Genomic DNA, 19,989 nt, shown 5'->3' on the forward strand with positions numbered 1-19,989 from the left:
ACTTTACGGACTATGTTTGAAACTTATACAAAATTATGTGTGCACATTTTAACTAATGAAACAGAATCTTTCTTTTTATTTTGGAGTAGAAAGGGAACTTTACACTTACTCTAAGAGTTTTTATTTAATTTTATAGCACGAGCAGAACCCTGCGGGTATACTGCTAGTCATTAATAAACTGGCTAGTGAAACGAAGAAGACTGAAAAAAAAAAAAAAAAAACTGTTTGGTACATGACCATTTTTTTTTCTTTTGAATATTTGCGTGGGAGAGGGCGGGCAATATCCCCTTCACCATTTAGTTGAGCTATAATATAATTATAAAATGAATATAAAAACGCAGTATAGGATTAATTTGTAAAATGACTATAAAAAAGCAATGCTGGTGCAAACAGCGACTGCACAAGTCCCCATGGCGTTAAAAAAAAAAAAAAAAAGACTCTCCACTGAGGAGAAGTTAAACATTATTTTCTGTTGACATAAAGTGATAGAATGGAGAAGGGTCTCCAAATTATTGTGGGCCTTGGGCCTCACTTTCACTTAGTCGGCTCATTTAATATAAAAATATGTTTTCTTTCATCGGCAAAAACACTTTTAGACACTCATACACACGGAAGGAAAAAAAAAATTTTTAACTAACATTTTGGAAGCCTGGAAAACAATTAAATTAGTTTTTGTTGAAAGAGCGTAAGTCAACGTACAAAATTACGTCTTTTTTCCAAACGTTATTCAATTTTAGGCGCTAACTCCCCCTAGCCCCCCCCCTCCCCCCAGAAATCGTTAAGCATAATAAAAACTCTGAACGGGTACATGGTTATGACTTCCAATTATACTTTCAAATTGTCCTTTACTTGAAAGCACCCTTGCTCTGCAGTTTATAATACTGGTGCATTTCCAATACGTTCTATTCGTGGATTTGTTGTGAATCCTGTATAAATATTCGTTGTGTAATATTAGTTTCCTCTGATTAAATCGATGAATTTAATGCTGTTCATTTTCGGACTGAACAACGATTTTGGAGAAAAAGGAAAAAGTCCGAGTAAAAATACGCACGTGCTCGGAACCGGGAAAAATAATCCGCATAGAATTTCCCTACACCGATTGTCCCCTAAACCAAAATCCCTACAACCAGTTTGAATTGATGTACCCCACACCCCCCAATGGGAGATTCCCATGCATCATCCCCATCCCCTTGAGGATTGAGGCGAAAGATAGTAGACACGGGAAGCTCTTCCCCTAACCAAGACTAGCAAAGCAGAAAATTTGTCTACCCCCGTTGGAGCTGAAATCTGCGTGGATGATTTTGGTAACCTCTTCCATGTTTGGCGAGAATTTGTTGACCGAATGACTTGGGCAGAGAAAAAAGTTGCCAATAAGATTGCTAATTAGTTCTGCCAAAATTTATTATATTTCATTAATTTTACTATTTTGAAATATAAATATTTTTTATAATTTTTTTAAAAAATTTCGTATAAATTTAAATGCTTAGGCGAGACGAGTGGACTGTATTATACGTTTTTCTTATTTTTTCCACTTCCAAGGACAAAATTCATAAATTTAAAATTAAATTGATGCTCTACACTTATATTTTTGAATTCCAGAAAATATAATTAGCGATCAATACAATTGCAAATAAAATTAAAAAATAAATGAAAATGTTTCAACAAGCATGCATATCAGTTTGGAATAAGTAAATTTAACAAATTTTTGTTTTAATAATTTCATGGTATTAGAAGATAAAAGAATATACGTGTCAAGAGTATTATTTATAGCTATTGCATACGACAGTTTCTAAAACAGAAAAGAGTCTTTTTCTATAAACATACATCGCTAAAAATTAAAGTAGAAATATTTAAAATATAATTTACCTTACAATAACTACAATAACTGTGACTCGTCATTCTCCTACAAATTATTAAAAACTAAACTTTAGATACCAATTATGTACAGATAGTAAGCAAAATCTAGTAACAATAATTACAATATACGACAATGTAAAAGGGGGAAAAGGTGGTCATATTTGGATTCAGGGGGTTAATTTGCATAAGAATCAGTAAGAATTATATCAAAAGCCTTTTGAAGTTTTTTTTTTTTTTTTTTTGCCGTACGGTGTTATAAGGGTATATTTTAAAACTTTTAGTTCATATTCGCCAGCACAGTTTATTACTATTTAGTGCATAAAATCCAAATTCTAACAATCACAATTTCATTTCCACCCTGTTATTTTTTCTCTTTTTTATTTTCTTCTATATTTAATATATAGAAGAAAGTATTGGATTCGTGCAAATTTTCGAATTTCGAATTTTGATGGATTCGAAAGTTTTGAGGTATGCTGTCCATTTCTCCATTTCGACCATTTTTGGAAAATGTCTGTGTGTGTGTGTGTCCGTCAGTCCGTGTGTGTGCGTGTTACGTATGTGTGTGACCAGTTTTTTGTGGCCGCTCTACAGCAAAAACTACCGCATGAAATCGAACAAAATTTGGTACACATATGTGCCCATATGTGAACTTGTACCCATTGGTTTTTGGCACGAATTCCTCCAAGGGGGGTGGAGCAATGGGACGTTTTTTGAGTTGTGCGTGACTGCTAGTCCCCAAGAAGTAACTGGCGGAATCAAACAAAATTTGGTCCATATGTTGCCCCTAACAGGTACAGGTTCTGATTCAATTTTGGTGTCAATAGCTCAAACGGAGGTTGAGCTAAAGAACGTTTTTCTATCGTCAATTGTGACTGCTGTATATCAAGAAATAATGAACGTAATCAAACAAAAATTTCTCAACAAGTAGCCCTTAGAGGGTATAAGAAATGATTCTATTTTGGCGTCAGCAGCTGAAAAGCGGTGGTGCAATCGAGCGTTCATTTTTTTCCATTGTGAGTGCCATATCTCAAGAAGTAATGCTTCGTTCTGGATGAAATTTTGAATAAATGTGAATCCATATGTAAACAAGCGTTGGTTCAAGTTTGGCACCAATTGCTCCTAGAGGTGCTGATTTTTCTCTCTTTTTTTTTTTTGTTTTGCGAATAAAAATAGCTTTATTAACGCAACAGTAAGAAAGATAAATCGTAATAAACTGTCGTCTGCGTATTTCTCGTGATTTTAATTGTATGGAAATGATCGGAAATATTATTTCAAAATGATTTTAAAATTTTAACTGTTGCCATCTTATGTTTGTTAACAAATAAAATATTTGTAATTAATTCAAGCGATTATTTTAAAATAACTTTCAATTTTCGCTCTTTGCTTTAATTTTGCGATAATTCAGACATTGGGATGGTCGTCAAGTTTTTGCATGTGTAACTTCGTTTTTGTTGGGAATATTGCTTCCTCGTCAAGCATGAAGAGGGATCAGAATTAAAAGAAAGATATAGAAGAAAGTTTCGTGGTGGCCACAACATACTAGTTTCTTTTGAGTAGAAGTAAAATTAAGATGATAGCACTCAATTCTTAATTATAAATTGTCTAAATATTTAACATATTATAAGCAACTTTTTGGTAGTGGGCGCCAGGTAATTTTTGCCCAGGCGCGTTATGTCTTTAGGACGGGCCAGCTGATAGAAATAGAAAGGTTTTAAGCTCAAATTAGACAAAAAAAAAAATCTAGCTTTGTTCTTTAACCCTGACACTGATTTTTGTAGTGTATTTTTAGGAGGGTGCAACGCCCTGTCCGTTTTAAGTGAACATTATGCGCCGTCCTTATCCTTTGAAATTTTTTCAAAACAAAATCACAAAAGCAATTTTTTTCTTTGCGCGCGCGAGAGAGAGAGAGAGAAAGCTCAGGCAAGAAACGAAAACTGAAACGAAACTCCCTCGCCTCCCTGTCCACAAGAATTTAATTTAAATACATTTTAATTTCCTCGGTTTTTTTTTTCTTTTTTTTTAAATTTTTTCGAATTACCGTAAAAAAGCTCTTTGTTATTTGAAATTTAATTACTTGTATAAAATACGTGGGTTTAAAGACATATGCAGTACAGGAATGTAAAAAACGCCTTTATGCTACAAAATTCATGTTTAAAGTGCCATTTTATCTGGAAGTACTCCCCGACCTCCCCTTGATCTGAGAGAAACGTTATATTTGGAAATATATTTGGCTATTTATATAATACTAAGGATCTACCTGCGACCTCTAAAAATTCAAAGGTCAGAAAAGTCACCTATACTTTCATTTTTAGTTGTTAAGAGATTGATTTTATCTTCTAAAATGTCATTCAAAAATATTGTTAAGACTCGTGAAAGACTGCTTCTTTTGTAGATGAAGGCCTTATCAGTACCACCTAGGGAGGTTCAATAGGGTGTTTTCCCCTATGTTATGCCCACAAACATTCATACTTTTACTTATATTGCTTTCCAAGACTGCTCCTTCAATATTGTGAAAATCAAGAAAAAAAAGTGTATATCGTCGCCTCAGAGCAACAGTTAGACATCTAATCCCAGAAATAACACTAAGATATCTTACTGTTGCTCTGAGGCGACGATATGTTATACACACAAACATTCATATTTTTACTTATATCGCTTCCCGAAAACAAAATTGACACAAAGAGGGGGGGGGGGGGGAACCAACATAGGCGAAAACCAAGGTTTGACGGAATGCTACCTTTAACTGATTTCTTCTCTTTTTTTTTAATTCTAAAGTAATACGTATTGTATATTTGAGGTACGAACAGTCTTCTGCTAAACTATAAAATTGTACTAGCGTGTGTCACTGCTGATACCGTTTATACGTCGTCACACATCTCGCGAATTTTGTGGTAAAAAAGAGCATTACGTTTAGATTTTAAATCAATGATTGGAACGTTTTTTCAAATTGTTTCAGATGAGTCACTTCTGTTCCGTGGGCGCGACATACATAATTTGATCTTGAGATACAATTCGTTAATAGTTAAAGAAAACGCATAAAGAAAGGGGCATCTTCTCGCTGCTGAACATAATTGACGTTCAAAGGTTATTTTTTACTCAATAGTTCATTTTGATTCAAGAACTTGCTCATTTAGTTTTTTAAAACTATTATACATTATTTTTCTTGCTGCCTTTTAGTTTTTACGTGCTCGGGACAATTCTACGGTAAAGCCGTCATTTTATCCATCTCGTGACAGCTCATGTATTTGTTAAAAAGTATTAAAATTCAAAGGTTATGAACAAAGTTTTTGACAACAATTTCAACAGAATTGTGTTCATTACCCTTTGAAATTACTATTTGATGTAAAACATATGACATGACATGTGCGGGACAAATTGTCCATTTCTTCATGGAATGGCGCCTTAACACGTCCTTACTGAGACATAAGATGCAGCTTTCAGTTTTTTTATTTCTATTTTTATATTTCAGGAGTACAATTTTATCTCTACATAGTATAAAATAAAGTCTCCAAAAAGCGTCTATGTGTTTGAACTCGTAAAGTTAGAAAACTACCCGGCCGATTTCGCTGAAATTTTCAAAGTTTGTTCCTTTAAGTTCTGAAAAGGTTCGCAGACCGGTGCAAAAAAATTCGATGAATAGTTCTTTTTTTATTCCAATTTAGGCCCAATTTTCACATAAATTCCCGAATATGGGGGTGAAAAAATATTAATATTATGCATCAGTGAAAAGAGTAGAATTTCCCGCGTTTTACGCAATTTGTTTCAATGCTCTAACTTAATTACGGCGGGTGTTATTTGTTTTCTTAGCTCAAATTTGATTAGGCCTAGCTGAAATTTAGGCACTACTTTCTTCATTAAATCTATCAATAAAAGGTGAAGGAACTGTACCACATTTTTCTTTTTGACACCATTGTAAAAAGCGACATTTTTTACTCCAGATCTATCTCGACCTACGGTCGAAACTAAGCTTCTATCTCGAAAGGAAAAAAAGTTACAAGCCTTTTTAAATTAAGTTCAAAAAATCTCATTTCCATTAAAATTATTAACCATTTTCTTTCGCATTTTAATTCCTTAAAATTATCTTATTTTGGGTTTTCATGATTACGCTTTTTAAATCCTTCTTTCTAGATTTAATTTCTTTAAAATATTTTAATGTCTGTCGTCATTGTTTGGGAGGGAAATTTTGCATGATATTTTTTTATTTATTTATTTAAGCCTGATTGTTGAATATACGTCACTTGACACAATTTTTATTTTCAAGGTAGACTGGGCAAAGCAGCTAGTCTATATATATAATGAGTCTGGTAAGTTTACAGCAAACACTGCCAGTCAGGAAACTTTAATGGAAATCATTACATTAATATTTATTTCTAAGGCATTAACAAATGATATAAATTTGAATTATTTATTCAATAAAATGAAAGAATCTTGATAAAGTAAAATTGAAGGTGAAAGCTTTTTTTTCTTTCTTTTAATCATATTTCAATAGACCATTTTTCAAAGCATGTGAAGATTTTGAAACTGTAAATGTTTTCTTTTGTAAAGAATGTAAGCATATTGCTTCAGTTGTCATTATTGTTAATATATTACTGTTTTTTTTTTTTGCATAATCCCTGTTCAGAATTCGCTTTCTTTTCACCTGACTGAATTTTTATCGACCTCTGATCGGGGAGGTTGAATTAATAATACAAATCAAATCACAAAGTAATCCGACTTTCCAAATTCTGTACCAGCCAAAGCAATAAATTTCTTATTAAGGTTAATGGTTATTCTTAAAAAATTGCGATGCACTGATAATGTTAAAATGAAGATATTCGTCAATTAGTATCGCTCGGCTATCATTTTTGCTATTAGAAGTACAGTGCACTTCCAATGTCCTTGCTGTTCTCAAGAAATATGATAATTTAAATAGTAGAATGAGACTTGTTAGGACAAAAAAAGGGATATTTTTATTTTGGGGAGGGGGCGGCGTCTCCCGTTTTCGCCGAGGGTGGCGAAACTGCTTGATAGCTAGACCCCTGGTGATAACGGTCTATTGGTCGGTCTATAAATCGCGATTCTATCTCAGCTCTGTCAAAAGGAGATATCTGGACGCTTTTCCTACAAGTTTTGCCATGGTTATATCAACAACGATTTTTGAAACTGGAAAAATGATAATAATAAAAGGTAATTAATACTTTTTTCCAGAAGCAACTTTTTTTTTGCTTTTTTTCAAAATTAAGACGACATTCAATAATGTGCATGTATTGCACCGTAATGAACTGAAAAACTACTACGTTTCATTTCTTTTCGCCAACAAAACTCATACTGATAAAGGTACAGTAATGTCAACCCCTACGAAATTGAGATCATTCTACATTCAGGGAGGGGGGATCTCATGCTTGGAAACAACTTTTCCCTTTTGCCAACACTTTTTAGGGTTGTTTTGGTGCGTAGGGGAAAAAGAGCCGGGAAAGGAAAAATTTAGGGGAAAATATCACGCAACTGTCCCTAGTTGACCCCCCGTGAGTTTGATTGACACCCAACCCAGCCCATTGGGAGGTACCACGGAGTAGGAAGAAGGAGAGAAATGTCCTACGGGTTTGCTAGTGTAAAAGTGGCAACGATTGTTCACTTTTTCCAGAGCGCGCTGTCGGCGAACCGCTCCCGTCAATCGCAGTAGATCAATGTAAATGAAGCTAAGTTTCGCATTTTTTTAGAGGCAGCTATTAAAGCAAAAAAAGAAAAAAACTTCTGGAAATTGGTTGTAATAAGGGGCCAATATAGTGGACGATGTACAGCTTTCGTACACAGGAAGTTAGCGCAGTATTTTGATGGAAAATTTTATTTTATTTTTCATCACCAACTTGCCGAATTCGTCTGCTATGAATATTGCGCTGTGCGATGTTTTATTTTTTACGAGTTGGAATGTTTCTATTCCTGTAAATGATTGACGAAATGAGAATGTAGTAGAATTATTTACGTAAATACATTTTTTTAAATTAGTTGTAAATTTCGTGACATGTTTCGAGAACTAATTAAAGCGAAATAATTTTTTGCTTTCACGACCTTTAACAGATAAAAATAAATGTTAATGTTCTATTTACTTAACTTCAAGCTGATATTGATTATAAAAATTTTATTCATGTATTTACTCACTGCTTAGACATAATTATTATCATTGCTTTTTATTATTATTGCATTTATTTCAACAACCAAATTCGAAAAAAAGCAAAAAAAAAAAAAAAAATCGGAAAACCTTTTTCATTTAAAAAATACATGTACAATAAGAGTAAATCTTAATTTTTGAAAACTTGATTAATTTCAACAGAAAATCCCACAAATATCTCAAAAAAGCGTTCCAAGGTATAATTTTTTTAATGAATAAGGTTTCTCGATTTTTTTTTTCCATTTGGTTGTCGAAATAAATGCAATAATAATAAAAAGCAATGATAATAATTATGTCTAAGCAGTGAGTAAATACATGAATAAAATTTTTATAATCAATATCAGCTTGAAGTTAAGTAAATAGAACATTATCATTAATTTTTATCTGTTAAAGGTCGTAAAAGCAAAAAATTATTTCGTTTTAATTAGTTCTCAAAGCATGTTACGAAATTTACAAATAATTAAAAAAAATGTATTTACGTAAATAATTGTACTACATTCTCATTTTGTCAATTGTTTACATTAATAGAAAAATTCCAACTCGTAATAAATAAAACATCGCACAGCGCAATATTAATAGCAGACGAATTCGGCAAGTTGGTGATGAAAAATAAAATTAATTTTTCCATCAAAATACTGTGCAAACTTCCTGTGGACGAAAGCCGTACATCGTCCACTATATTAGCCCCTTACTACAACCAATTTCCAGTAGTATTTTTCTGTTTTTGCTTTAATAGCTGCCTCTAAAAAAATGAGAAACTTAGCATCATTTACATTGATCTGCTGCGATTGTCGGGAGCGGTGCACATACAGCGCCCTCTGGAAAAAGTGAACGATCGTTGCCACTTCTACATAGTAAAGATTTATCTCCTCCCCTTTAACCTCCCTGGGAGGTACCCACTCATCAAATTCGGAGGCCAATTTTCGCGGAGGCGAAATGTCTGAGACACCGAACCCGATCCGGCACCTTAACAGTTTTACCGGTAAAACTGTCATTTCAGTGGCATGAAGAAGCAAAAGAGAAAGGTCAACAATGAACGCTACGCACTGGAGTTTAGGGTTAATCCACTGAAGTTAGGGTTACAACTTCAACTATCGACATATCACCAAACGTGCAATGGCTTCGTTCAAATGTAGAAGAAATTTTCACCTTGACGGGCGATTTTTTTTTTTAAACAGATATTTGCTTACCGCACTTCAACTGATTTATTATTCTCAAACGCAATTTCGAATCTGAACAAGTTACCTATGGAAAAGGGAAGACAAGATGTTACAAGAAAAGTTGCTTTTGGCCAAGTAGTAGTTTTTGTTGCATACTGAGTATTTATAAACTTAATTTTCAATTTGGTTCCAAGTATATGTTGTCTTTCGATAGCATTTTAGTTTGCTTATGAAAATTTTTGATTATATTATTGTAAATAATAGTAATAAATACTTAAAAGCAGGTAATTGGCACTTTTTTCACAAGTGCCAAGAGACACTCGTTGAGCACAGTTTAAATCAAAATTATGTAAAAGTTGAAACAGTAGCCACAGAGGTCTGTTAACTGATTGTGTTTCTATGACAAAAAGACTTCTTCCTCAGGTAGTTTCATATCTGCTGACTCTTTGCGCAAGAAATTAATGACCTTAACAGTCCGGTCATTTTGTGATTTCTGCAATTTTAGAGTCAAATATTTCAGTGCCCCGAAGATCAGTCGTCACACAAATCTTTCTCTTTTTGGATGCTACTCTTTGATATGTATTTACCGAACTATACGTATACTACTGTAGCTCACTGTTGGCGCAAGGAGATTTCGATGGTCAAAGTTGCAGAAAAAACTTTTTTTTGTGCAACTTTGAGTGACCCATGACCTTTGCGTAAGGAGTCCACCTCAACTATAAAGTACTAACAGATATCGAGGATACAGTAGAACACAAAATAATTGCCAGTGCCACAATTGACTCATAAAGTAAAAAGTAGTGGCCTCCGAAAATTGGTATGTTTTTCTTGAAAAAACGAATTAAGTCCAACTTTGACCTCCAAAAAACTTTAAAATATTTTTTTTTTTTTTTTGCAAAAATAAAAAAACACGTGTTTAATAGTTTTAAATAAGGGACATATCCTGAAAATTTCAGCAAAATCAAAAATGTCAACTATCCAGCCTGCCTGATCCTTAAAAACCTGGCTCTTAAACAACGTTTCTGGAACTCCTACATCGAAAATTCTCTGTGGAAAAGTTTCGAACCCCATGTCTTTAGTTACGTCATCAAAGATGGCCTACAATTGCGGCTTTAGAACTTCAATTCCGATTTTTCTTTCTGCGGGAAAGCCCCCGACCCCCGTGGTTTTCAGCATCACTAAAGATATCTAAAATTGCATTTTTGAAGCTCTAATATCAAAACACGATTGGGGAGAATTCCTGAATCTCATCCTTTCCCTTCAAGAAAAAAAAATGGTAGCACAATTGTGTTTTCGCAAATATGCCCTTGAATGTAAAAAAAATTCCGGAGAGGGACCTCCAAATCTCTTTTCTTATTAACCACCAAATTAGTCTAAAAAATGCGTTCCTGACAAAAATTTTCGGAAGAGAGCCTGCCAACACTCCTACTTATGTGCGAATGTTAAACAACTCAATCAACAAACGATCCATAACTATCCTCAAATTTTATTTAAAAATGCAATTTTAGTATTTCAATATATTCTTTTCATTTTGTTGTTCAGTACCTTTCTCTTCATTATGTTGTTTGGTACCTTTCTTTTTCTGCAACCTTTCTTTTCTATCGAAAAAAGTTCAATTGAGGACCTGAATGGCTACTGAAAATGCTTCACGAGTCCGCAAACAAATCTAAAGTTGTAGGGTTTAATTTAGATAATAAATCCAGAATATTAGTAGAAATCCTTTTTTTTTTCTTCAATTTTTTATTCTTTGTCACTTATAACTATCATTCAAACTCTTTAAACAATACATATTATTCGAGAGGGGGGAAAAAACATGGTTCAGTTAAATTTTGTTTTCATCTTCCCCCCCCCTCTCCTTACATTGAATATTACTCAATCGCCCCTCCCAACAGGATGGTCTGGATCCGCCACTGTGACGAAATGGGAAGATTGGGCGCCGAAGATTGGGCACCGACTATTGGGCGCCGCATATTGGGCGCCGGGAACTTTGGGCGCTGAGCATTTTGGGCGCCGGGAACTTTGGACGCCGAGCATTTTGGGCGCTGGGAACTTTGGGCGCCGGGAACATTGGGCGCCGAGCATTTTGGGCGCCGGGATCTTTGGGCGCCGAGCACTTTGGGCGCCGAGCACTTTGGGCGCCGAGCACTTTGGGCGCCGGGAACTTTGGGCGCCGAGCATTTTGGGCGCCGAGCACTTTGGGCGCCGAGCACTTTGGGCGCCGGGAACTTTGGGCGCCGAGCATATTGTGCCCAGTATTCCCGGGGCCTAAAATGCTCGGCGCCCAATGTTCCCGGCGGCGAATTCTGAAATGCTCTCAATGCTTACGATACGGTAGCTACCGGTTAGTTAACCACGTGACAGCTAATGATCACGTGCTCCAATCAACTGCTTAGAACGGTAACCAGTTGATCATAGAACGCTGCGGATAGTAACCGGTCGACCGGTTCGTCGAACGCAAGGAATGCTTGCTTTCACGCAGCGGTTAGCAACCGGTTACTCAGTGGTCGACCGGTTAGGATCGCCGAACAAAAACAATTACAGTACATTGGCGAAATGAGAAATAAAAACGAGCGCGTTCTATTAAACAGCATGGTGACCTGGATACATTAAAGCAACCCCGAGTAAAATGTAAACAGAGCCGCCCCTTTTAAATTGTGAGGTAGAAATTGCAATGCGAAATATTGCTGTTTAAAGTTTTAGTTCGTTTTAATTTCACGATTTACTGTTTTTTGTGTTGTAAAATATTTCCGGTTTCGTAGGGTTTCTTCTGAATCTTTACGTCTGTATTGTTGTTATGTTTGGAACCCTTCCCCCCAACTACCAATCACTTTCGAAGTGCTCCAAATTCAGAGTTAATTACACTACAATATGAATAGCAACCCCTTCTGCAAGTTTTCCGGATTTTTCGCATGCCATGAATGTAAGGGAAAAAAACGGAAACGAACAAGTTCAAAGGGTGCAAGAATGCATTAGCCAAGTGCACTCACTTTGGCTCCCCTCCCCGCTCTAACTTAACTATCACAGGTGCTATGAATTCAAAGTCAATTATACAATATTTGCTGTAAACTTCTTTCATAGGGAACATTTTAATATAATTAAGATTTTGGTGCAATCTGCAAATTGTTATCAATTATCAGTTCATTCAGGCAAAATTAACAAGGCCAAAAAAAATTTTTTTTTTTAGAGCTCTGAATATATCATTATCATTAGCATACAAATGAACTCACACCTAGTAGACTATAATGATTTAGTACAGTTAAGGAGTGACACAAGCTCGGAGCATAAAACAATCGAAATGGAACAGCTTACAGTTCCTGGGGCCAATGACTACTGATTGCCAGTAGTTGGTGGTAGACAAACGTGTCATTTCAATTTTTTCTAGGAAATGGGGGGGGGGAGAGGGGAGTGTGCAAAGGCTGACACTGGTCGCTCAAATTCTCACGAGCCCCACAGAGCATAGGAGCAGTGATTCAACATCTTCCCACCCATCCTTTCCCCTTTTTTTTTTTTTTTTTTTTTTTTATAAAACTAAAAACTGAGACAGATGAAAGTGAAATTACAAATTAAATGAAATGGATTATATTTTTTCCTGAGATAAAATGTATTTCTTAGATCATTAAATGGTAGTATTTTTTAGATTTTCTCACGACACTTGTATTGTTAAAAAACTTTATGAACTAACCAAAATCTTCAACATTGTTCAGAGAAAACCAATAAATTAAAACATCAACACCATAAGAGAAGCACACTCAGATCATATTTCATTCTCAAGAATATAAAAAAAAAAATCAACAGTCAAAGAAACTCATTCTGAAACAGCATGTATTATCTACCATGTTTAAATCTGTTCTGCGTCTCTTTCAATGTGAGTTTATTGCGAATGTTTACAGCAAGCAGAATTTTCCAAACATAACAACAATACAGACGTAAATTAAGATTCAGAAGAAACCCTCCGAAAACGGAAATATTTCGCAAAACAAAAACGGTAATTCGTGAAATTAAAACGAACTGAAACTTTAAACAGCAATATTTCGCATTGCAATTTCTACCTCACAATTTAAAGGGGCGGCTCTATTTAAATTTTACTCGGGGTTGCTTTAATGTATTCAGGTTACCATGCTGTTTAATAAAACGCGCTCGTTTTTGGTCGACCACTGAGTAACCGGTTGCTAACCGCTGCGTTCTATCATCAACCGGTTACTATATTAATATGAAGCACCTGATCATTAGATGTCACGTGATCGATTAACCGGTAGCTACCAGTTGAGCTCGGCGATTCAAGCATTCCTTGCGTTCGACGAACCTCACCGGTCGACTGGTTACTAACCGCAGCGTTCTATGATCAACCGGTTACCGTTCTAAGCAGTTGATTGGAGCACGTGATCATTAGCTGTCACGTGGTTAACTAACCGGTAGCTACCATAACGTAAGCATTGAGAGTGTTTCAAAATTCGCCGTCGGGAACATTGGGCGTCGAGCATTTTGGACGCCGGAAACATTGGGCGCCGAGCATTTTAGGCCCCGGGAATACTGGGCACAATATGCTCGGCGCCCAAAGTTCCCGGCGCCCAAAATGCTCGGCGCCCAAAGTTCCCGGCGCCCAATAGTCGGCGCCCAGTCTGCGGCGCCCAATCCTAGACCGCCACTGTGAACACCCCCATAATCTGAACTCTTACCCAGGTAGCACAAACCATCGGATTTACGTTGGAGAAAGGTTGAAAATGCATCGCAATGGTTGGAAATATGTTTTGGTTAGATATTGGTTTTTTTCATACGCTCATCCGATCATTCGAAGCATCAGAGGATGGTTTAAAACTAACCTATATCCGATTAAACGAATTCCCAACTTATTTCTAACCTTCAAACCTGTTTCACATTTACGCCCATTTATTGCAAGCTCGTTGCTGATTTGCGCGTTCTGCGAAGCGTGCGTAATGCGTCCCATAACCCCCCCCCCTCCCGCCTCTGCAGTCTTGTTGAGACCCAGGATTTGAAAGGGGTGAGAGAGGAGTGCGCCGGGGGCATAGCCATTTTCTTTTTCATTCCAGGGTCACATACACATTCACATGTGTCGTACTTGCTCACGGCGAGTATTCAATTCTTGCAAGTACTCAAGTCTTCCAAAGTAAATCAATTCATTTTTCCAACTATTTTTCTTTCTTTCAATAAATTTAAAACTAAGATAAAAGATTTGTGTGTGTGTGTGTGTGTGTGTGTGATTATTAAATGCATTCTACTTTTATTCGTTTTTCAAGCTTGACAAATCATTGTAGCTGTGCAGGCGCAGATTTTTTCGTTTTAAACTGCTTGAATTTTTTCTACAAATTTTTTTTGGCAGAGGTTTTTAGGAAGAGGCTGTTTCTAGGGGTATTTTCTCTTTTTGGGGGGTCTCCCGACTTGGGAGGGGGGGGTCTCCGATGAATTGAAATTCTTAAAATTTTTGCGTATTCGAACTGATTTTTTTTCTTTTTTTTTGATAGATGCTTTAACTAGTTTTCTAGAGAATTTTCGTGAATGCTTAGAATTCGTTTCAGAATTTCGTGTTGTTCCTTAGTTTAACTTCGGTAATTTTAAACGCCCAATAATAAAAAATAGTTTGCTAATCATACAAATTACACGTGCAATTTACCACAGAAATAAAATTGTGTCTTTGAATGAACTTTTCTCTTTGACGGATAAAATACATTAAAATTCCTTCCCTAAAAATAAAATGAAAAAAAAAAAAAATCAATGAACATGAACTTTTTAATGAAATGGGAGAGTATAATAGTTCGGCAAAACAATAAAATAAGTACTTTTCATGATATTCAAGTTTAACCCACGTCATTTTAATTGTTATGAAGATTTACTAATTGAATGTGTATGCGTATGTTTTATTTATTTTTTAATTCTTATTTCAGGTCAAAGCAAAATTGAACCTTCAAACAAGCTGGGTTATTTTTCACGGCAGAATTTTAAAGGTAAAAATTCTATTCTGTCTTAAGAATAACCTTGCTGGTAATTAATATTTCCTGAAAAAGAAAAAAAGAAACTAATGTAATGCTTATGACGATAATTTTCGTGTAATTATTCCGAAAAATAAAAGGTAAGAATTATCAATATCATAAATTTTTGTTCATATTTAATTGAAACGTTTGTAAATGATAGGGAAATGATAAATTGTATGTCAAATTCAGCCACTTTATCATTTTATGTTCATATGACTGAAAAATTATTCTTTACACTCGCTCTTCTAAGAGCACCTCGTAATACTTATTTTATTAATGAAATGCTACAGTTAAAGTAGATAACATTGGAAGATGGTTTAGCGTTGAAATTCATAGTGGAATAACGTTAGAAAATGTAGATTAAGCATTGTTTTTTTACATCGAAATTACGTTTGGAAAATGTTAGTTTACTGTTGTGTTTTACATTGGAACAACATTAGAAAATGTTGGTTAAGCGTTGCTTTTTACATCGAAATTACGTTTCTAAATTAGTCCAGTCAATAGGTAGAAAAAAACGGGCTTGCCTTACAAAAAATGGGGTCAAAGATTTTATTTTTTAAATTTGTGTATACTAGTGCCAATATGAAAAAACCAAGTTATCCAACACGAAAGACCTCGGGAGAACTTTTGGGGGCCGAAAACCCCCAAAAATGTGTGACTTTTTGTGGTATTTTCAAAATATCTCGAAAATGGTTAAAATAACTAAAAATCTTCCAATGCAAATGTTAAAGATGATGAAATTTCCTTCAACTTTTGTTATTACAACATTTTTGTAGCATGAAAAGCAAGCGAGTTACAACTTCTTGAAAGTCACACTTTTTCTGAACCCCTTCAGCGAAGTACGTGAAAGCGCATCGGATAACGGAGGAAAAAAGGAGAAACGCCGGCAGTCTGACCTTGGAAATCATTTGTCTTTCACAGCTGAGGGTAAATGCCTCCGTTCCCTTTAACTTAAACAAAACACCCCCATTCCATTCCCCTCCCCCTTTTTTTCTCCAAATGAGATGAATCGACTCAATAGCTACTCATGTTGGTCACTTCAGGGTTTGAGCGAGAGTATGTTTTATCAATTTGTGTGTTCTGAATTACAATTTTTTTTCCTTGAAATGATTACGGCTGACCAAGGTGTTTTTTTATTATTATCATTATTATTTGCGAAATCAGTTTGCATGAATGCGAAATAAAGATTGTGAAGGAGAAGGGAACAGAAAATCTTCAAAGATGCAGCGCAAAACGGCAAAATGAAGAACATCAGCGTTTTTTGAAGTTCTTTAAAAAAGTGACAATTCACACTGCCTGTCACAAATGCTATATCAATGAGCAATCAATCTCTTCCCTTGAAGTAATGGTTGAACCTAACATGTTAACTAAATTCCTCAAGAAAGATTTCTGGCAAATTATAACAAAAAGAATCGTCTTATTCTACTTCTTGAGACATATTTCGAAGAGTGTGGCGTTGAAGTCAGGCAGACTCAAGATGATGCCGACTTACTTACTGCTCTTTCAAAAGCAAAAGAAATTGAAAAGGTTGTTATAGTGGGCGAGAGGACTGATGACAGCTTTAGGACAGCCTTTCAGCAACTTGTTCTTTTTAAAACCTGGAAGAGGGAATGCTTGTGATTTGTTTTTTCCCCCACTTAATCTTCTAAGTTTGACCCCAGCAATATTCTTTTCATCCATGCGTTTAGTGGGTGTGATACGACTTCGGCAATCTTTGGCCGAGGCAAAATTAAGTTGTACAAAATAGTCAAAAAAAAAAAAAAACTTGTGAAATTAAGGAAGCTATTGAAGTATTTATGGACCCAATCTCTCATCATGATGCCTTCCTTAGCTGCAACTGGTGAAAACATTTTGCAAATATTATACGCAGGTGACGTAAAGTATTTGAACCTATCTTTGGATACTTTGCAATTTAATCTTTTTATAAAACTAGTATACAGGGCTAAGATAAATCTTGCAGGGCTACCTCCAACGTGCGGGGAGGGGGGGGGGGGATGCTGGACGTTATCACTCATATCGGTTCTACCACCAAATTCAAAGTTTGTTAGGCAACATAATTGATCCAGAGAAATGGGGTTGCGAACGCAGGACGCAAGGTCTAATGCTTGTTGACACGAAAAGAGATTCAGTTACTCAGAATCGTTTGAAGATTGTACCTTGTACCTGCAAGAAAAATTGTACTGGAGCCTGTTCTTGTCACAAGGCAGGTTTAAAATGCTCCAGCACGTGCAAACACTGCAGTGGCACAAATTGTGAAAATGTTGCAGAAATTTCATCTATGGATGAGACTGATGAAGAAGATGATTTGTTCCAGGAGCTTTTGGAATTACCGCAACAAGGAGATGAACAATTAAAGGATCACAGCTTCTTTCTACCCCCTACAGATTCTGAACCGGGAGAGCCTGGACCTTCAAAACGGCTTCGAAGAAGATAAACAGCGTATTTTGTTTTCATTTCTCTATTTGCTTTAAGGTCGAATCGAATGAATCTCTCTGTAATTTAGATGTATATATTAATCTTCTACAGTTGGATTTTCATTTTGTAAGGTAATTCTTTTGGGTTTTTCATGCCTCAAAAAGTCAGTTTCTGCAGAATTTTTTCAAAGTGTTCATTAAGTATTACTATTGTACCTTTATTTATTCATTTTTATGTCTATTGTTTGCTTATTATCACCCTAATATTTATTCATTCACATTTATATTCGAATATTGCATTTTCGCTTGTAATAGAATAGATGGTCCGAATTATGTGCTTTAAATGAATGAGAAGATTACGTAATTCAATTACAAACTGCAATATAAATCATATGTTATTGGAGTCTGACTGAAGACTACCAGTGTCAGACTAGAAATATTAGTTCGTGAGCGGTGGGGGAGGGTTTATTATTATTATTGTAACAGAGCATAGGATGCTTGACTGTGTTTATTGTTTGCTTATTAGCTGCCTAATATTCATTCCTTCACATTAATATTTAAAAATCGCATCTTTGTTTGCAATAATTAGACTAGAATGTACGAATTATATCCCTCAAATGAATGTATATATTGTGTAATCCAGTTGCAAACAACAATATATCATCTATTATTGGAGTCTGATGAAGACTACCACTGTCAGCTCAGAAAAGTTAGTTCGTGAGCAGTGGGGAAGGTTTTTTTTTTATTATTATTATTGCATCGTCGTATGTGCTTTAAATGAATGCGTATATATGTATTTCAGTTTCATCCCTACTAGCAAAATTTCTTGCATCAACCTTGACAGATCTTGATATTATACTGACGGCGTCAATATTGATGTGTTTCATACTGCATAAAGCTTGCATAAAGATTAAAAAGCAATATTACAATAACAACACGTATGCAACATTGCATTCATCTTAAAATATCAATATTGATATTACCTTACAATAACAACATTGCATACATGTTGTCGCCGTCAAGATGATATTGATTTCATGCTGTCGCCGTCAAGGTAATTAGTACACAATAGAACAGGTGGACCTTCGTTGATACTTGCGCATGCGCACAGTTCTTTCTACCCAGCATCCCTCGCATTGCTGGTACATTCTTCCTGCTTCGACCTCAATCGGTTCAGAGGTGCTGCACGTGGCGTTGCATTCTTTTAGGCTTCGTTAAGTTGATTGCTTAGTTATTAGTCTGGAATAGTATTGTTTTAGGAAAAACTTATGAATGTCTGATAACTATATTTGTTTATTAATATAGTACTAAACAAGTCATATCGCAGACGATGTGCGATCAATGTTAGAAATGGCGAAAATAGCTTTTTTCGTCCCTAGACTTTGAAACAAAGGACATGAAGCCCAGAATTTCGTATTATCACTTCAATCTCACGTAAGATTAATTTTATTCAATGGTATTTATGTTATTCTTTAAGATAAATTCATATGTTTTGTTCATGGGATATTTTCAATGCTGACATCCATTTGAAAATGTACTTATTTATTGTATTTATTTATTTATTTATTATTTTGCTACCTTTAGTGCTATAAAAACTTCCACAATTATTCCTAACTAAGCATTTTATGTCTTTATAATACAATTAGAAGCATGAATTTAAAAAATAAGTCAAGTATTACGCAAAACGAAGAAACTTTCATTTTTTAAATTAAATCGCGAGTACTATTAATATCTTTATATTAATTTCCGATCAGATGTCAGCTTTAAGAAAATATTCTCAGGCTAGAAAACTATCTTGAAGAATAACAGAAATAATTAAAGAATGAAATTTAATTCTCGAGTTTGAAGTGAAAATAATACAAATAAATAAATGGATAAAACACCTTGCAAACATGCTGATTTCATACTGTCATGTCAATGTATCCTGACATTTTCCTGTCATATCAATACGTATGCAATATTACAAAAGCAAGATCATCTTGCCTAGACCTTGATTTCATGCTGTCATGACAACATCTTGATATTATCCTGTCATATCAATACGTATGCAAGATTACAAAAGCAAGATCATCTTGCCTAGACCTTGATTTTATGCTGTCATGACAACATCTTGATATTATCCTGTCATATCAATACGTATGCAATGTTACAAAAGCAGCCTACCTTGATATTTTCCTGATATTATGCTGCATACACCTTGTCAGTCAATATTGTGGCAGCCTGCTGACAGCATAAAGGGAGTAACATAACAACATTGAGGCAGTATTAATGCAAGATGATTTTTCTTGCATGTCAACCTTTATGCAATACTGAGGCAAGATATTTTGCTTACTGGGATAATACATCGTTTGTTTTTGGAGTCTAGTGGGTCAGCCAGAATTGCTACTAGGTCCAGCGGGGGGGGGGGGGTGAGCAAGAAACTC

Source organism: Uloborus diversus, chromosome 3, assembly GCF_026930045.1.
Source record: "Uloborus diversus isolate 005 chromosome 3, Udiv.v.3.1, whole genome shotgun sequence".
Lineage (NCBI taxonomy): Eukaryota > Metazoa > Arthropoda > Arachnida > Araneae > Uloboridae > Uloborus > Uloborus diversus.